Source organism: Aedes aegypti, chromosome 2 (assembly GCF_002204515.2).
Source record: "Aedes aegypti strain LVP_AGWG chromosome 2, AaegL5.0 Primary Assembly, whole genome shotgun sequence".
Lineage (NCBI taxonomy): Eukaryota > Metazoa > Arthropoda > Insecta > Diptera > Culicidae > Aedes > Aedes aegypti.
The window spans coordinates 440466317-440486486 of NC_035108.1; positions in this window are offsets into that span (position 1 = coordinate 440466317).

Sequence of the window (20170 nt, forward strand, 5' to 3'; positions counted from 1 at the left end):
TGGGTGCCGCGGCGTAAAAGAGTGCCATTGCAATAACAACAACGCCAACCGTCCGACTGCTGAAAAATTCGACCCAAATTCTTGCCGCCACCTCCCCCTTGAAGGGACCCTAACTCGCTCTCTATGATAAAATTATCAATAATTAACCGCTAAATTGATGCACCTTCTTGAATCGCAACGGCGCACGAGGGTCTTACGCCATGCAGTCATGGACCTCAAGAATACACCGCAGACCGAGAAAGTTTCGGATTTCCAGACAGAGGTCGACGAAAAGAAAAATCTCCCCCGAGTGCCCGAAGGGTTCGCCAGAGAAAGAGACGCAAAGATATATCATTAAAAGGAGGTCCCACTGATAGGGGTCCTTATCAAATTTCGTTATCTGTTCCCCTTTGTGAGACATATGCGCCAAAAACAGTTTGTGCTATGGAAGACGATGGGTTGGGTTCGGCAAATCTGAGAACTTGTGACGTTACAGCGTCGTCGTTTACAGCCATGGCAAATTAATTGGCTCAATCGGGTAAAACAAATGAACGGTCCAACTACTTAGTGGAGTATGAGGTGGGGGTTGGCGTGCGTGGTTTCTTTAAGTGAGCAGAATTTTGGAGAAATGACCAAAGGCAGAGGAAAATATCAAAAAGGATGAAGCCGCTGGTATGCACAATGGATATGAAATGGCTCAAATTGTTTTATAAGTACGATTTGTTACGGAAGGCAAACGGGCTTTTATCATCCCTTATTTCGATGCAACAATTTCATTTTATTCGAAGTTGAAAGAGTATATTTCTGAATCATATTTAAAAAAGACAATGAATCAAATCATATCTGTTGGATATGTTGATTTAAACTTATCCTTACAAAAAGCGTTACACTTTTTTGATTATTGAAGGATGATTATTCATCATCGTTTAAACCTAGGACTGTTGAACTTGCGTCATAAAGACAAAAAAGCAGTCTAGTGGTCATATCATGATAGACAACAATCTTTATTTTAAACAATTTCAGTTAAAAACTAAAAAGTGAAAGTTTTTTTTTTCGATTTCAATAATCCTCGCAGTTCCTACAATGCACACCAGTTAATGGTTTATTTCCAAGAGTTGCCTCAATTATTACTATTACTAAGGTATGTTAACTTTCTTGTACATTCTTCGGAATCAACATTCAATGTACCTTCGGATGGCGTCCAGCGATCACAACCGAATGGAAAAACACAGTATTTAAGCTAACTAACACCTACATAATGCAAGCTCTAAGGACTAGTGGTAGCACCAATTACATCGCCCGGCGAAGCAAACTTAGGCTACACTTAAAAGCATCCGGCAGCCACCACAACGTCCACTTTGTGAAGCTTTCGGTCGATAATTGATTACAGTTTGCCACCAACTGCAAATCCACAAAAACAACTAAAACGTCCAAACACACATTCATCCCAAGAGGGGCTAATCCACAACAATTGAGCGGTCCAAACGAAACTTAAAAAGACTTAAACTAGATCAATGAGCACGATAAAAGAGCGATCAAGCGGCGAAGGAGTAGTATTTATGCGATGTTAGCAACAGTAGCAAAACCGTCCATCGTCGGAGTCAGCGTCGTTCAATGCAGTGGAGAAAAAATGACCGCAATTAAATCGCTATTATCGCAATACGCAAATGAGAGCACTCAACATTCTCGGCGAGCTTTTATGTAAGAGCATTTCCCGCTCGTTGGCTGGAAGGTGGATGCGAGAGTTGAAGGCTTGCTGATAGGCACTATCCTCTGAATTAGTGAGGTTTCTTGGGGTGAAGAATGTGGCGTGAATTAGAAAGCTTTATGGAATAATGATAAACTAGTTCAGACAAGTAAAAATAAGACAAGAAGACAAGAAGACAAGAAGACAAGAAGACAAGAAGACAAGAAGACAAGAAGACAAGAAGACAAGAAGACAAGAAGACAAGAAGACAAGAAGACAAGAAGACAAGAAGACAAGAAGACAAGAAGACAAGAAGACAAGAAGACAAGAAGACAAGAAGACAAGAAGACAAGAAGACAAGAAGACAAGAAGACAAGAAGACAAGAAGACAAGAAGACAAGAAGACAAGAAGACAAGAAGACAAGAAGACAAGAAGACAAGAAGACAAGAAGACAAGAAGACAAGAAGACAAGAAGACAAGAAGACAAGAAGACAAGAAGACAAGAAGACAAGAAGACAAGAAGACAAGAAACAAGAAGACAAGAAGACAAGAAGACAAGAAGACAAGAAGACAAGAAGACAAGAAGACAAGAAGACAAGAAGACAAGAAGACAAGAAGACAAGAAGACAAGAAGACAAGAAGATTTTGGATTTGGATTTTGGATTTTGGATTTTGGATTTTAGATTTTGGAATTGGATTTTGGATTTTGGATTTTTGATTTTTGATTTTGATTTTTGATTTTTGATTTTTGATTTTGATTTTGATTTTTGATTTTGATTTTTGATTTTCGATTTTTTTTTGATTTTTGATTTGATTGATTTTTGATTTTTGATTTTGATTTTTGATTTTTGATTTTTGATTTTTGATTTTTGATTTTTGATTTTTGATTTTGATTTTTGATTTTTTTTTGATTTTTGATTTTTGATTTTTGATTTTTGATTTTTGATTTTTGATTTTTGATTTTGATTTTGATTTTTGATTTTTGATTTTGGATTTTGGATTTTGGATTTTGGATTTTGGATTTTGGATTTGGATTTGGATTTTGGATTTTGGATTTTGGATTTTGGATTTTGGATTTTGGATTTGGATTTTGGATTTTGGATTTTGGATTTTGGATTTTGGATTTTGGATTTTGGATTTTGGATTTTGGATTTTGGATTTTGGATTTTGGATTTGGATTTTGGATTTGGATTTGGATTTTGGATTTTGGATTTTGGATTTTGGATTTTGGATTTTGGATTTTGGATTTTGGATTTTGGATTTTGGATTTTGGATTTTGGATTTTGGATTTGGATTTTGGATTTTGGATTTTGGATTTTGGATTTTGGATTTTGGATTTTGGATTTTGGATTTTGGATTTTGGATTTTGGATTTTGGATTTTGGATTTTGGATTTTGGATTTTGGATTTTGGATTTTGGATTTTGGATTTTGGATTTTGGATTTTTTGGATTTTGGATTTTGGATTTTGGATTTTGGATTTTGGATTTGGATTTTTGGATTTTGGATTTTGGATTTTGGATTTGGATTTTGGATTTTGGATTTTGGATTTTGGATTTTGGATTTTGGATTTTGGATTTTGATTTTGGATTTTGGATTTTGGATTTGGATTTTGGATTTTGGATTTTGGATTTTGGATTTTGGATTTTGGATTTTGGATTTTGGATTTTGGATTTTGGATTGGATTTGGATTTTGGATTTTGGATTTTGGATTTTGGATTTTGGATTTTGGATTTTGGATTTTGGATTGGATTTTGGATTTTGATTTCTGATTTTTGGTTTTTGGTTTTTGATTTTTGATTTTTGATTTCTGATTTTTGGTTTTGGATTTTTGATATTTGATTTTGATTTTCGATTTTTGATTTTTGATTTTTGATTTTTGATTTTTGATTTTTGATTTTTGATTTTTGATTTTTGATTTTGATTTTTGATTTTTGATTTTTGATTTTTGATTTTTGATTTTTGATTTTCGATTTTTGATTTTTGATTTTTGATTTTTGATTTTTGATTTTTGATTTTTGATTTTTGATTTTTGATTTTTGATTTTTGATTTTTGATTTTGATTTTTGATTTTTGATTTTTTTTTTGATTTTTGATTTTTGATTTTTGATTTTTATTTTTGATTTTTGATTTTGATTTTTGATTTTTGATTTTTGATTTTTGATTTTGGATTTTGGATTTTGGATTTTGGATTTTGGATTTGGATTTGGATTTTGGATTTTGGATTTTGGATTTTGGATTTTGGATTTTGGATTTTGGATTTTGGATTTTGGATTTTGGATTTTGGATTTTGGATTTTGGATTTTGGATTTTGGATTTGGATTTTGGATTTTGGATTTTGGATTTTGGATTTTGGATTTTGGATTTTGGATTTTGGATTTTGGATTTTGGATTTGGATTTTGGATTTTGGATTTTGGATTTTGGATTTTGGATTTTGGATTTTGGATTTTGGATTTTGGATTTGGATTTGGATTTTGGATTTTGGATTTTGGATTTTGGATTTTGGATTTTGGATTTTGGATTTTGGATTTTGGATTTTGGATTTTGGATTTTGGATTTTGGATTTTGGATTTTGGATTTTGGATTTTGGATTTTGGATTTTGGATTTTGGATTTTGGATTTTGGATTTTGGATTTTGGATTTTGGATTTTGGATTTTTGATTTTTGATTTTTGATTTTTGATTTTTGATTTTTGATTTTCGATTTTTGATTTTTGATTTTTGATTTTTGATTTTTGATTTTTGATTTTGATTTTTGATTTTTGATTTTGATTTTTGATTTTTGATTTTTGATTTTTGATTTTCGATTTTTGATTTTTGATTTTTGATTTTTGATTTTTGATTTTTGATTTTTGATTTTTGATTTTTGATTTTTGATTTTTGATTTTTGATTTTTGATTTTTGATTTTTGATTTTGATTTTTTTGATTTTTGATTTTTGATTTTTGATTTTTGATTTGATTTGATTTTTGATTTTGATTTTTGATTTTTGATTTTTGATTTTTGATTTTTGATTTTTGATTTTGGATTTTGGATTTTGGATTTTGGATTTTGGATTTTGGATTTTGGATTTGGATTTTGGATTTTGGATTTTGAATTTTGGATTTTGGATTTTGGATTTTGGATTTTGATTTTGGATTTTGGATTTGGATTTTGGATTTTGGATTTTGGATTTTGGATTTTGGATTTTGGATTTTGGATTTTGGATTTTGGATTTTGGATTTTGGATTTTGGATTTTGGATTTTGGATTTTGGATTTTGGATTTTGGATTTTGGATTTTGGATTTTGGATTTTGGATTTTGGATTTTGGATTTTGGATTTGGATTTTGGATTTTGGATTTGATTTGGATTTTGGATTTTGGATTTTGGATTTTGGATTTTGGATTTTGGATTTTGGATTTTGGATTTTGGATTTTGGATTTTGGATTTTGGATTTTGGATTTTGGATTTTGGATTTTGGATTTTGGATTTTGGATTTTGGATTTTGGATTTTGGATTTTGGATTTTGGATTTTGGATTTTGGATTTTGGATTTTGGATTTTGGATTTTGGATTTTGGATTTTGGATTTTGGATTTTGGATTTTGGATTTTGGATTTTGGATTTTGGATTTTGGATTTTGGATTTTGGATTTTGGATTTTGGATTTTTTTGGATTTTGGATTTTGGATTTTGGATTTTGGATTTTGGATTTTGGATTTTGGATTTTGGATTTTGGATTTTGGATTTTGGATTTTGGATTTTGGATTTGGATTTTGGATTTTGGATTTGGATTTTGGATTTTGGATTTTGGATTTTGGATTTTGGATTTGGATTTTGGATTTTGGATTTTGGATTTTGGATTTTGGATTTTGGATTTTGGATTTTGGATTTTGGATTTTGGATTTTGGATTTTGGATTTTGGATTTTGGATTTTGGATTTTGGATTTTGGATTTTGATTTGGATTTTGGATTTTGGATTTTTGATTTCTGATTTTTGGTTTTTGGTTTTTGATTTTTGATTTTTGATTTCTGATTTTTGGTTTTGGATTTTTGATATTTGATTTTTGATTTTCGATTTTTGATTTTTGATTTTTGATTTTTGATTTTTGATTTTTGATTTTTGATTTTGATTTTTGATTTTTGATTTTTGATTTTTGATTTTTGATTTTTGATTTTTGATTTTTGATTTTCGATTTTTGATTTTTGATTTTTGATTTTTGATTTTTGATTTTTGATTTTTGATTTTTGATTTTTGATTTTTGATTTTTGATTTTTGATTTTTGATTTTTGATTTTTGATTTTTTTTTGATTTTTGATTTTTGATTTTTGATTTTTATTTTTGATTTTTGATTTTTGATTTTTGATTTTTGATTTTTGATTTTTGATTTTGGATTTTGGATTTTGGATTTTGGATTTTGGATTTTGGATTTTGGATTTTGGATTTTGGATTTTGGATTTTGGATTTTGGATTTTGGATTTTGGATTTTGGATTTTGGATTTTGGATTTTGGATTTTGGATTTTGGATTTTGGATTTTGGATTTTGGATTTTGGATTTTGGATTTTGGATTTTGGATTTTGGATTTTGGATTTTGGATTTTGGATTTTGGATTTGGATTTTGGATTTTGGATTTTGGATTTTGGATTTTGGATTTTGGATTTTTGGATTTTGGATTTTGGATTTTGGATTTTGGATTTTGGATTTGGATTTTGGGATTTGGATTTTGGATTTTGGATTTTGGATTTTTGGATTTTGGATTTTGGATTTTGGATTTTGGATTTTGGATTTTGGATTTTGGATTTTGGATTTTGGATTTTGGATTTTGGATTTTGGATTTTGGATTTTTGGATTTTGGATTTTGGATTTTGGATTTGGATTTTTGGATTTTGGATTTTGGATTTTGGATTTTGTTTTTGATTTTTGATTTTGATTTTTGATTTTTGCATTTTTTGATTTCGATTTTGATTTTTGATTTTGATTTTTGATTTTTGATTTTTGATTTTTGATTTTTGATTTTTGATTTTTGATTTTTGATTTTTGATTTTTTGATTTTTGATTTTCGATTTTTGATTTTTGATTTTTGATTTTTGATTTTTGATTTTTGATTTTTGATTTTTGATTTTTGATTTTGATTTTTTGATTTTTTGATTTTTTGATTTTTTGATTTTGATTTTTGATTTTTTTTGATTTGATTTTTGATTTTGATTTTGATTTTTTGATTTTTGATTTTTGATTTTTGATTTTTGATTTTGATTTGATTTTGATTTTGGATTTGGATTTGGATTTTGGATTTTGGATTTGGATTTTGGATTTTGATTTTGGATTTTGGATTTTGGATTTTGGATTTTGGATTTGGATTTTGGATTTTGGATTTTGGATTTTGGATTTTGGATTTTTGGATTTTGGATTTGGATTTTGGATTTTGGATTTGGATTTTGGATTTTGGATTTTGGAATTTTGGATTTTGGATTTTGGATTTTGGATTTTGGATTTTGGATTTTGGATTTTGGATTTTGGGATTTTGGATTTGGATTTTGGATTTTTGGATTTTGGATTTTGGATTTGGATTTTGGATTTTGGATTTTGGATTTTGGATTTTGGATTTTGGATTTTGGATTTGGATTTGGATTTTGGATTTTGGATTTTGGATTTTGGATTTTGGATTTTGGATTTTGGATTTTGGATTTTGGATTTTGGATTTGGATTTTGGATTTTGGATTTTGGGATTTTGGATTTTGGATTTTTGGATTTGGATTTTGGATTTGGATTTTGGATTTTGGATTTTGGATTTTGGATTTTGGATTTTGGATTTTGGATTTTTGGATTTTGGATTTGGATTTTGGATTTTGGATTTTGGATTTTGGATTTGGATTTGGATTTTGGATTTTGGATTTTGGATTTTGGATTTTGGATTTGGATTTTGGATTTTGGATTTTGGATTTTGGATTTTGGATTTTGGATTTGGTTGGATTTTGGATTTTGGATTTTTGGATTTTTTGGATTTTGGATTTGATTTTGGATTTTGGATTTTGGATTTTGGGATTTTGGGATTTTGGATTTTGGATTTTGATCTTTGGATTTTGGATTTTGGATTTTGGATTTGGATTTTGGATTTTGGATTTTGGATTTTGGATTTTGGATTTGGATTTTTGGGATTTTGGATTTTGGATTTTGGGATTTTGGATTTTTGGATTTTGGATTTTGGATTTTGGATTTTTGGATTTTGGATTTTGGATTTTGGGATTTTGGATTTTGGATTTTTGGATTTTGGATTTTGGATTTTGGATTTTGGATTTTGTGGATTTTGGATTTATTGGATTTGGATTTTTTGATTTCTGATTTTTGGTTTTTGGTTTTTGATTTTTGATTTTTGATTTTTGATTTTTTTTTTTTGATTTTTTGATTTTTGATTTTTGATTTTTGATTTTTGATTTTTGATTTTTGATTTTTTGATTTTTGATTTTTGATTTGGATTTTGGATTTTGGATTTTGGATTTTGGATTTTGGATTTTGGATTTTGGATTTTTGGATTTTGGATTTTGGATTTGGATTTTGGATTTTGGATTTTGGGATTTTGGATTTTGGATTTTGGATTTTGGATTTTGGATTTTGGATTTTTGGATTTTGGATTTTGGATTTTGGATTTTGGATTTTGGATTTTGGATTTTGGATTTTGGATTTTGGATTTTGGATTTTGGATTTGGATTTTGGATTTTGGATTTTGGATTGTTGGATTTTGGATTTTGGATTTTGGAGTTTGGATTTTGGATTTGGATTTTGGATTTTGGATTTTGGATTTTGGATTTTGGATTTTGGATTTTGGATTTTGGATTTTGGATTTTGGATTTTGGATTTTGGATTTTGGATTTTGGATTTTGGATTTTGGATTTGGATTTTGGATTTTGGATTTTGGATTTTGGATTTTTGATTTTTGATTTTTGATTTTGTTTTGATTTTGATTTTTCGATTTTTTTGATTTTTTGATTTTTGATTTTGATTTTCGATTTTTGATTTTTGATTTTTGATTTTTGATTTTTGATTTTTGATTTTGATTTTTGATTTTTGATTTTTGATTTTTGATTTTTGATTTTTGATTTTCGATTTTTTGATTTTTGATTTTTTGATTTTTGATTTTTGATTTTTGATTTTTGATTTTTGATTTTTGATTTTTGATTTTTGATTTTTGATTTTTGATTTTTGATTTTTGATTTTTGATTTTGATTTTTTTTTTGATTTTTGATTTTTGATTTTGATTTTTGATTTTTGATTTTGATTTTTGATTTTTGATTTTTGATTTTTGATTTTTGATTTTTGGATTTTGGATTTTGGATTTTGGATTTTGGATTTTGGATTTTGGATTTTGGGATTTTGGATTTTGGATTTTGGATTTGGATTTTTGGATTTTGGATTTTTGGATTTTGGATTTGGATTTTGGATTTTGGATTTTGGATTTTGGATTTTGGATTTTGGATTTTGGATTTTGGATTTTGGATTTTGGATTTGGATTTTGGATTTTGGGATTTTGGATTTTGGATTTTGGATTTTGGATTTTGGATTTTGGATTTTGGATTTTTGGATTTTGGATTTTGGATTTTGGATTTTGCGATTTTGGATTTTGGATTTTGGATTTTTGGATTTTGGATTTTGGATTTTGGATTTGATTTGGATTTTGGATTTTGGATTTTGGGATTTGGATTTGGATTTGTTGGATTTTGGATTTTGGATTTTGGATTTTGGATTTTGGAATTTGGATTTGGATTTTGGATTTTGGATTTTGGATTTTGGATTTTGGATTTTGGATTTTGGATTTTGGATTTTGGATTTTGGTTTTGATTTCTGATTTTTGGTTTTTGGTTTTTGATTTTGATTTTTGATTTCTGATTTTTTGTTTTTGGATTTTTGATATTTGATTTTTGATTTTTGATTTTTGATTTTTGATTTTGATTGGTTGATTTTTGATTTTTGATTTTTGATTTTTGATTTTTAGATTTTAGATTTTGATTTTGATTTTGATTTTTGATTTTTGATTCTGATTTTGGATTTATTAATGCATTTTGGATTTCTGATTTCTGATTTCTGATTTCCGATTTCCGATTTCTGATTTCTGACTTCTGATTTCTGATTTCTGACTTCTGACTTCTGACTTCTGACTTCTGACTTCTGACTTCTGATTTCTGATTTCTGATTTCTGACTTCTGACTTCTGACTTCTGACTTCTGACTTCTGATTTCTGATTTCTGAATTTCTGATTTCTGATTTCTTGATTTCTGATTTCTGATTTTCTGATTTCTGATTTCTGATTTCTGTTTCTGATTTCTGATTTCTGATTTTTTCTGATTTCTGATTTCTGATTTCTGATTTCTGATTTCTGATTTCTGATTTCTGATTTCTGATTTCTGATTTCTGATTTTGATTTCTGATTTCTGATTTCTGATTTCTGATTTCTGATTTCTGGATTTCTGATTTCTGATTTCTGATTTCTGGATTTCTGATTTCTGATTTCTGATTTCTGATTTCTGATTTCTGATTTCTGATTTCTGATTTCTGATTTCTGATTTCTGATTTCTGATTTCTGATTTCTGATTTCTGATTCTGATTTCTGATTTCCTGATTTCTGATTTCTGATTCTGATTTCTGATTTCTGATTTCTGATTTCTGATTTCTGATTTCTGATTTTATTCTGATTTCTGATTTCTTGATTTCTGATTTCTGATTTCTGATTTCTGATTTCTGATTTCTGATTTCTGATTTCTGATTTCTGATTTCTGATTCTGATTTCTGATTTCTGATTTCTGATTTCTGATTTCTGATTTTGATTTCTGATTTCTGATTTCTGATTCTGATTTCTGATTTCTGATTTCTGATTTCTGATTCTGATTTCTGATTTCTGATTTCTGATTTCTGATTTCTGATTTCTGATTTCTGATTTCTGATTTCTGATTTCTGATTTTCTGATTTCTGATTTCTGATTTCTGATTCTGATTTCTGATTTTCTGATTTTCTGATTCTGATTTCTGATTTCTGATTTCTGATTTCTGATTTCTGATTTCTGATTTCTGATTTCTGATTTCTGATTTCTGATTTCTGATTTCTGATTTCTGATTTCTGATTTCTGATTTCTGATTTCTGATTTCTGATTTCTGATTTCTGATTTCTGATTTCTGATTTCTGATTTCTGATTTCTGATTTCTGATTTCTGATTTCTGATTTCTGATTTCTGATTTCTGATTTCTGATTTCTGATTTCTGATTTCCTGATTTCTGATTTCTGATTTCTGATTTCTGATTTCTGATTTCTGATTTCTGATTTCTGATTTCTGATTTCTGATTTCTGATTTCTGATTTCTGATTTCTGATTTCTGATTTCTGATTTCTGATTTCTGATTTCTGATTTCTGATTTCTGATTTCTGATTTCTGATTTCTGATTTCTGATTTCTGATTTCTGATTTCTGATTTCTGATTTCTGATTTCTGATTTCTGATTTCTGATTTCTGATTTCTGATTTCTGATTTCTGATTTCTGATTTCTGATTTCTGATTTCTGATTTCTGATTTCTGATTTCTGATTTCTGATTTCTGATTTCTGATTTCTGATTTCTGATTTCTGATTTCTGATTTCTGATTTCTGATTTCTGATTTCTGATTTCTGATTTCTGATTTCTGATTTCTGATTTCTGATTCTGATTTCTGATTTCTGATTTCTGATTTCTGATTTCTGATTTCTGATTTCTGATTTCTGATTTCTGATTCTGATTTCTGATTTCTGATTTCTGATTTCTGATTTCTGATTTCTGATTTCTGATTTTCTGATTTCTGATTTCTGATTTCTGATTTCTGATTTCTGATTCTGATTTCTGATTTCTGATTTCTGATTTCTGATTTCTGATTTTCTGATTCTGATTTCTGATTTCTGATTTCTGATTTCTGATTTCTGATTTCTGATTTCTGATTTCTGATTTCTGATTTCTGATTTCTGATTTCTGATTTCTGATTTCTGATTTCTGATTTCTGATTTCTGATTTCTGATTTCTGATTTCTGATTTCTGATTTCTGATTTCTGATTTCTGATTTCTGATTTCTGATTTCTGATTTCTGATTTCTGATTTCTGATTTCTGATTTCTGATTTCTGATTTTGGATTTGGAAATCGTTAATTCTTCAGATACGACCTGAAACAAGGTTGAGTAGTATAAAAACTTCTCTCCAAATAGAAAATGCTCCATAATTGTTTGGTTAAATTTTCCTTCCTGCAGCATGACAACGTTTACGACAGAACGAACATTCAGCGTCATAACCGAGCCGCTGCTGTTGCAAAAACAACTAAACATCCTTCTTTGATGCCGACAACGACAACGAGGACGGAAAGTTACTCTTAATGTACCGCCAAAGACCACAAGCACAAACAAGTCTGATCTCAGCCAATCGCAACGACCCATAGTCGGAGGAACCACGCGCAACAGGCAATAAAAATTAGCATAAACTCATAATTTTCTAATAAGCTTTAAACAGTGCTGACTGCCACCGCCATGGGTCTAAGAAGCATGCGCCATAGAGTCGCAAATAGGACCCTCCGCAGGGTCCACAGTCACAATTTTCTCTTGATTTTGAGTATGAAAGGAGCTGGTGACGATGAGGGGAGGGGGTTGCTCTCTAAATGCACTTTTAAGCGGATGCTAATTCTGCTCATAAAATCTTGTATTACCATCTCACGAACAGTGCATTGGCAGCATTGGGATGCGGCAGAATCGGGCGGGTGCTCTGATTTTCACTTTCAAAATTGGCATTCTGGTGGATGTTGCTTTTTCGTTGATGTCTGATGCAACTGAATATGGATATTTTTTTGGAAAACGATGAGTTTTTTACTTATTAGTGAAAGTGTATCTGCGGTGCTCTTTATAGAAACATGGTTACTGAAGAAAATCTTTTACAGAAATATAGCCCTCGTCTCTTACCATATTTTACTAGGGTAGCAACAAGGCTCCAACTAATAAATTCATTCGTATGAAAAATATCGAAAACTTATCTGGTTTCTCTAGTAATACACACCATCGTAGCTTGTTGTTAGATTAATAAATTGCTATATTGAGCGATTGGCGATAAGCAGCAGTTGTACTCCTCCATGGCCACGGCCCTAGGCATCAGCCAACCAACGATTCAACAAACCAGCCGCCAACAACGTGTGACATTTGTTCCCAACGGAGCCATAAACTTCACACCATCGCACTATAGACAATTAAATGGCCAAAAATCGATCAAATGGCTTGTTCTGATGAGTTTTCTTGTTCAGCATTCCATAGTAAGTACTTTATCATAATATTACTGTATTACAATGGAAAAACCTTCTGTAGGTTGGTTAAGATGAAGATGAATTGAAGACAAACCTAAAATTTTCAAGAGCACAAATATGAAGCGCCGGATATCCGATTAAACTGAAAACTTGATCGATTGGTCACTTGCTAATGATGGCCAATCGATTAAGTTTTCAGCTCAATCGGTTGTTCAGTTCTCAGTATGTTAACATTTTTAAGAAAAAAAAAAGAACTCAGTCAACACAAAGCATTTGTCAAAGACTTTGGAAACTGCCCATAGTGCGTCGTCGTCCAGCCCTTATTGCCTCGGCCTCGCTCTTTTCCGTCGTGCGGAGGAGTAACGTCGTCTACGGCGGAATTATGGATTTTATCTATATGGCCGGTTGCTAACCGTCCGTCTGCCTGCTTGCGAGTCGGTGGACATCATTTCCTCGTGTACTAGCTAGATGTACCTACACTTGCGATAGGCAAAACGCGTGGACGTTGACAACAATAGCCAGAGACGATCTAGTTTATGATCCAAGAAATGATATTAAAGGTGAAGATTTATGCACAATTGAGCTCCGGTGTGATGAGAGTTGACTATCTAGCGAATAAATCCGACAATATTGTCCACGAATCAACTCCCACACACCGAAGGCGAACCAGACACGGGACTACGGGGCTTAGAACACTTATTGCGATGTAATTAATAAAGAGATCATACACCATTAGAGTGTGACCACCACTTGTTTGTCTGTAAGTACCGACCCAATCAAGATAACCACGCGACTAAACTCTCGGATCAGGGCGGCCAATCAACGGCATTCCGCAAACGGAGACCGCTTAGCTAAACAATGTTGCACAATTTCCAATTCCTCGTTCGGTACCGCTGCGCCATCTGGATCCAAAGCCCCCCTCAACACCCGGTGAACAGCAGCCGTAATCCCGCTGCGCCGAGGACGAGGGGGAGGAGTCGGCTATTTGAATCTGGTTCCACCCATTTTTGATTCAAGCATTAGCCAACACCGCACCGTCGCCGTCGTCGTTGTCGTGAATTAAGGGTATGCGGTATGCAATTTATTAGTGTCAATACGAATCAAAGCTATATGCGAAATTTACAGCAATGCATCAGTTTTATATTTCGCCTTGAGTTTTGATGAGCCCATGGTTTCTACTTCAGTATTATAAGATCTGTTGTTTCTTATACAAGGAAGCAATAAAATAATTACTAGGAATTAAATGCAAAAATGCAGGTTGGCGTGGAGGAAAAATTGAAAGTGCATTCATCCGCTTATTGCTGATCGTGAAATACTCTTCAACGTTAAACTTGAGCTTATTTTTGTAAGAAAGCAAGATACATGCTTGACAGGATTCATCGATTGAAGTGCTTCAATAGAACTGAGGCTATCCGAGAAGATGAAAAAGTAGTCTGCGGGCATATTTGAGATCATCCTCAAAGCGAAGTTGATTGCTGCCAGTTCAACAACGTATTTCTGGCAAGGTTCCTGAAGTTTTTGGAAGGCGGAAGAGTTTTCATTAAAGACACCGAAGCCAGTGGATCCATTGAAGTGGGACCCATCAGTGAAATATCTCCTGTAGGAATTGGCATTCTGGAACTTTGCGTACACCCAAAATAATTCGGATGGCGGATTTCCCTCCTAGCGTATTAGGTGCTAAATCCACCTATTGATGGTAAGATTCGCCTCCTAAGCGTAGACGGGCAAACCCGTCAATTGAAATCGAGCACATTGGACTTGAAAATTCGAGCAATCTAAATGTTTACGCCCGACCCACACAATTGCACAACCAATCCGAAGTCGAATGATGGCATCGGAAACGCACACTTAGGCAAATGGTCACGCGGCAAATGGATGGTGGACATGTCAGAGGAATGGAATGAATATTGCAATATAAAACGCTTTATATATTGCTTTTGTCACTTCGCTCATCAAGCCGTCGATAGGTTCGTGGAGTTAGTACTGGTTTAAGAATCGGGAGGTCCTTGGTTCGATTCTGAATAAGCGCGAATATATATTTTGTTTTTATTTTTTGGTTCTTCAGGCAAATTTATGAAATTCAACCCGATTTCTTGTGGCGAATTATCATAATAGATTCCGGTCCCTGTATTTAGATAATCATTTTGCTTGAGTGACTATCGAAATAAGGTACCGTGTGATAAATGGGTAAATGAAATCGTATAGAGAGGGTTCTTAAAAAAAATAAAATGAATAAGATCTACTATATTTTTCAGATTGTTTCCTACTAAATCTATGCTATATTTAAATTTAATGTTTGTGCCAAAGTTCAAGGTAAATATTGAAAATTTTGGAAACTAGTGGGACAAGTGAAAATATTGTCGTTTTAAATGACTGAACTGAAACTAAAAAAATAACAGTCAGATCTGTGATTTCAAATGGCCTCATTTGTTAGTGTATGAATACACAAAAAATCACACATAAATAATAAACATTTTGTTCTTTTTAAAACAATTTTCTTGAGTAAAGTTATTTATTTAGCAACAATGTTACTTTTATTGAAAGTAATAACATCATCGAAAATCAAACACCATTCTATTTTACCGATTTTCTACTACTCATTCTATATAAAGTTAAGTTATCTCTTTTCTAAGTAATGTATTTATTGCCTTTATCGAGCGGATTTAACCCGGTCAAAAGTGTTAACATTCTTGTACCTACTGAATAAGTCATTATTTGAACCTAGTATCCAAATTCATGCGTCATCCGTTGAAGCCATTCAGAACATTACGATGTACATGTTTTTTTTTAATTTCTTTATTAGTATCATTCCAAACATTACATTCATTTCTTATATCTAGGTGATCTGTGTTAGACAACACTATCATCCTAATTTGGTAAAACAAATTTAAGATTTTATTAACATTTTGTTAACAACATACTACATCTCCCTGGCTCTTCACCAGAAAGGCTTTGGGGTTTCACATATTTCGACATGTTGAATCCAACAAAAATAGTCCGGTTGAAAACCCCGTGTAACACATCGTGACCTTCCCTTGTTAGCTACCCCATATACCCGATTGCTCCAAGGCTCCGCCACAAGAAATTTGCCTTAGACACCAAAATATGAAAAACAAAAAAATTAATAACAAAGACTGGATTCGAAACCGCAACCTTCGGATCCTTAACCATAAACCCACACCACTCGCCTATCACAGTTTCTCATGTATGGGGTTCTCTACATCACACAACATGGAACCATTTTGTCACGGAGGACAACCTGCAAGAGGAGCAAAATACAACACCCGTTGGACAGCCAAGTGCGAGAAGGGGTGAGATGATATGTTCTATAAATATATTTAAAGTACCAACGCGGTGCTGCGGGAATTTCTTACTTATACCAGAGTCAAAATCTATATGTTTGTATATCTTTATTATCGGCAATGACTTATACATTTGCAGTGGAAATAGAATTTCATGCCGTGCGTGTTGGATTGGGTAATATATTAGGGAGAAACAAATAAACACACTTGACTATAACAGTCGGGCGCTTTATAAGCAGAATTTTATCGTTGACGTTTGCTGATTGATTTACTTTTCATTTATTTACATTTTGGTCTCCTATTAGTCGCATGGTTGGGGACGGTATGAGACTCCTCGAAGTAGGAGACCCAGGGTTTGTGGGATTCGATTCATTTGACGATGTAATATTGTAATCAAACATCTAAGTGTGCATACAGCAAACTGGATTACCGTAATTCTTTTAACAATTACTTATCAAAATAGAGGCCGTTGATAAACTATGTTATCATTTAGCGGGGAGGGGGTATCTAGCCAAAGACCACGGTCCACCCATTTGTGTTTCAAAGAAAATTCCACCATCAACTAAACCTGAAAGGTTTCATTAGCAGTCGGATGGTTCAAATTAAAAAAAAAGTTTTAAAATTCAATATTTCATATCTTCTTTACTAACAACGATTAGAAGACGATTAAGATTTCTATGGAAATTACTATGACAAAATTTGAAAAAAATGTTCCCCACATGTTAGTACTGTAATGTTAATACAAAATTATCTCTAAGTGAAAACTAATTCCTCAAACAATAATAAGGAACACTGCAGTAGAAACAAATCTTTTTTGAGCTAATTTTGTTAGGGATTTTTGCAGAAGTTTGTCACACTATAATCTCACATTTCGCTTAATAATAGCAAACCAATTCATAAATATCTCTTCTCCCATTTTTCAAATTTCTGTTTCATTCATGAACAAATGAAACACATGATCATTGGGCGAGCGGGGGGTTATTCGTCAAAACCACACAAAAGCACGAGGGGGGAGGAGGTGACTGAAAAGTCAGGAAAAATGTTCACGTGGTTTATGGACGACCCCTAAGAAAGATATGGAGATTGGAATTTCAAACTTTTTTTAAATTTAAAACCGCTCTTATTAGCAGTCATTTACATTTACCGTTATATTTTTTTTTGTAAAGAAGATGCAATAGTACCTAACTGGAATTTACAGAAATTACAATAAGGTTGAATTATCGCACTCAACATTTTACACCAAAGCCAGATTTTCCATATTTTTGGAATTGTTCGATTACTCAAGGAGATCAGTGGAACAAATTCAGCATCGTAATAAACTAAATCTTCTTTCTTCGTTCGATCAATCTAGCACTTATCACGTAGGGAATTTTAGCTTGTATTTATTAAAGTCCACTTAACTATTTAAACAAACACTTGAACAAAACACGATTTATTCTTAAACTAGATTTAATCTTAAGGTAAATTGTTTCACAAACTTATTGTAGACGAAATAAAAACAGAAATAAAATGATCGCGCTCGGTAGTACGTCTTGTCCGAAATGTAGCCTTGTATGCACTGACTCGTCAAAATAAAGAATACAAAACAGCGCACAACTTGGTAACAATTGAGTCGTGTACATGTATAGAGGATAGTTGGAAATTGCTGGATGGTCTTCATAATCGAGTAGCTGTAGAAGTAATCTAGATGCTCTTGAGATTCGAGTATTGTAATCCAACAGGAATTGATATACATAAATAATAATTCTCAAAAAACTTATGTGCACAACATAATCGCAAAATAATGGTGAACGCGTCACGAAATGATTTCTTCAACCCTTAAGTGTATTTTTTGGTGTTGGTGTTCGTTCAGAGGTTTGCCAAGCCGCATAACTATATAAAACTCGTGAAGATCTTTTCCGAACAATATTTTTTCTACATCCCAGAAAATTTACTTATAATAATAATGCTCAACATATTGTCGATTTAAAGTCATGCTTTAGAGCATTCATGATGTCAAAACTATGTATCATTGCTTGACAGTTATCGAATGAGTGCAATAAAACTTATTTTAATCTGCATTTTATTATGCATATAAAAATAAACACACATTGTTTGAAAATGTATTGGAAAATATGAAGTTGGTGCAGTCCCATATTGAAAAATAAAGGCATACCAGTCTTTATATGAACTTTTAATTTAAATTTCAGCTGCAAACGTGAATTGTGTTCAAGTTTATTATTTGAATCATTAGAAGCAAAATAAGTAAGCTATGCGGTTGTGTTAAATATGTCAGGAAGAAATGTAAGGGGTCATCCATAAATGACGTAGCTATTTAGGGGGGAGGGGGATCTTTACGGGGCCCATATAGCCGTAGTGGTAAACGCGGAGCTATTCAGCATGATCAAGCTGAGGGTTGTGGGTTCGAATCCCACCGGTCGAGGATCTTTTCGGGTTGGAAATTTTCTCGACTTTCCAGAGCATAGAGTATCTTCGTTCCTGCCACACGATATACGCAAGCAAAAATGGTCATTGGCACAGTAAGCTTTCAGTTAATAACTGTGGAAGTGCTCATAAGAACACTGAGATGCAGGCTCTGTCCTCTGTTTTGTTTGACTTATAAACTTGGTTTATAAAATGATGATTCAGCTTCAAAACATTCATCAAGATTGAAAAGAAATCTGAGAAACTTTAGATTTTCTTGATAAATGCAATCAAACAGATTTTTCAAAGCTTTAAATGGTTATGTAAATATTATATTATATTCGTGTCTTAATTGATAAATTTATAAATAAACAAAATCAAAGTTTAATAAATTAATTAAAAATCAATGCTTTAACTACTTGGAGTACATTGTTTTCTCATTTGTTAACAAGTCATAAAGTCAGCCGTTTTGAAGACAATAAAATATGCTCTTTTCGGCAAATATTACATGAAACAATATGTTTATACCGTGTATTATGCATTCAATGTTGCAGGAGATCTCACTCAATCAACTCATCGATTTGTTTTGATGTATCAATGCTCTTGATGGAATAGCCTGAATATTAATGAGGACAACAGATTCGAGTGATATCGAAATTGCCCTATCATTCAATTTTATTGATAACTTGGTAATTTGATAATTTTTTATTATTTAACTGTTTCATTATAGGTTGTGTAGGTTTATTTTATTATGAAGAAAGATAATGAAGTTCAGCTGAAATATTAATAGAGATAAATAATTTGTATAATAATCGCTAAAATTTTCTAAACATTCCAAATATATCAAGTGTAATCTTTTCTTTATCTGGCCACTGATTGCCAAATGGATTTGAATTTGGATAATAATTCATTTCGAATTAATATATTGTATTGTTCATTTTCATTGAAATCTATTTCCTAACAAAGAATAATTTAAAAAAAAAACAATCCTTTAATAACGAAATTTTTGTTCTAACTAAAAATAAACTAAAAATATATTGTACCCTAACTCAACAATAACGAGCTTCATCAATCCAATCAATTTTTTATCACATTTTCTATAGTAAACTTGTTTGTCTTGGTAACAACAGCAAAAGTAATACAATTTAGCCTATGTGAAACTAGATACCGAAATTATGTGACAGGATTTGTGTTTATTTGAAACTGTTTTCCAAATTACTTTCGAGCGCTACTGTATATCATACTGTTAGATTAGATCCTTACATTTTAGTCAGTAATTAATATCAAATTTTGTATTGAACTTCTGAATTCTGATTTTTTGTTTCAACCCAATCACTGAGGAAAATTAATAAAAAATGCAAAGGGGGGCCTTCCTTAGCCGAGTGGTTAGAGTCCGCGGCTACAAAGCAAAGCCATGCTGAAGGTGTCTGGGTTCGATTCCCGGTCGGTCCAGGATCTTTTCGGGTTGGAAATTTTCTCGACTTCCCTGGGCATAGAGTATCATCGTACCTGCCACACGATATACGAATGCGAAAAT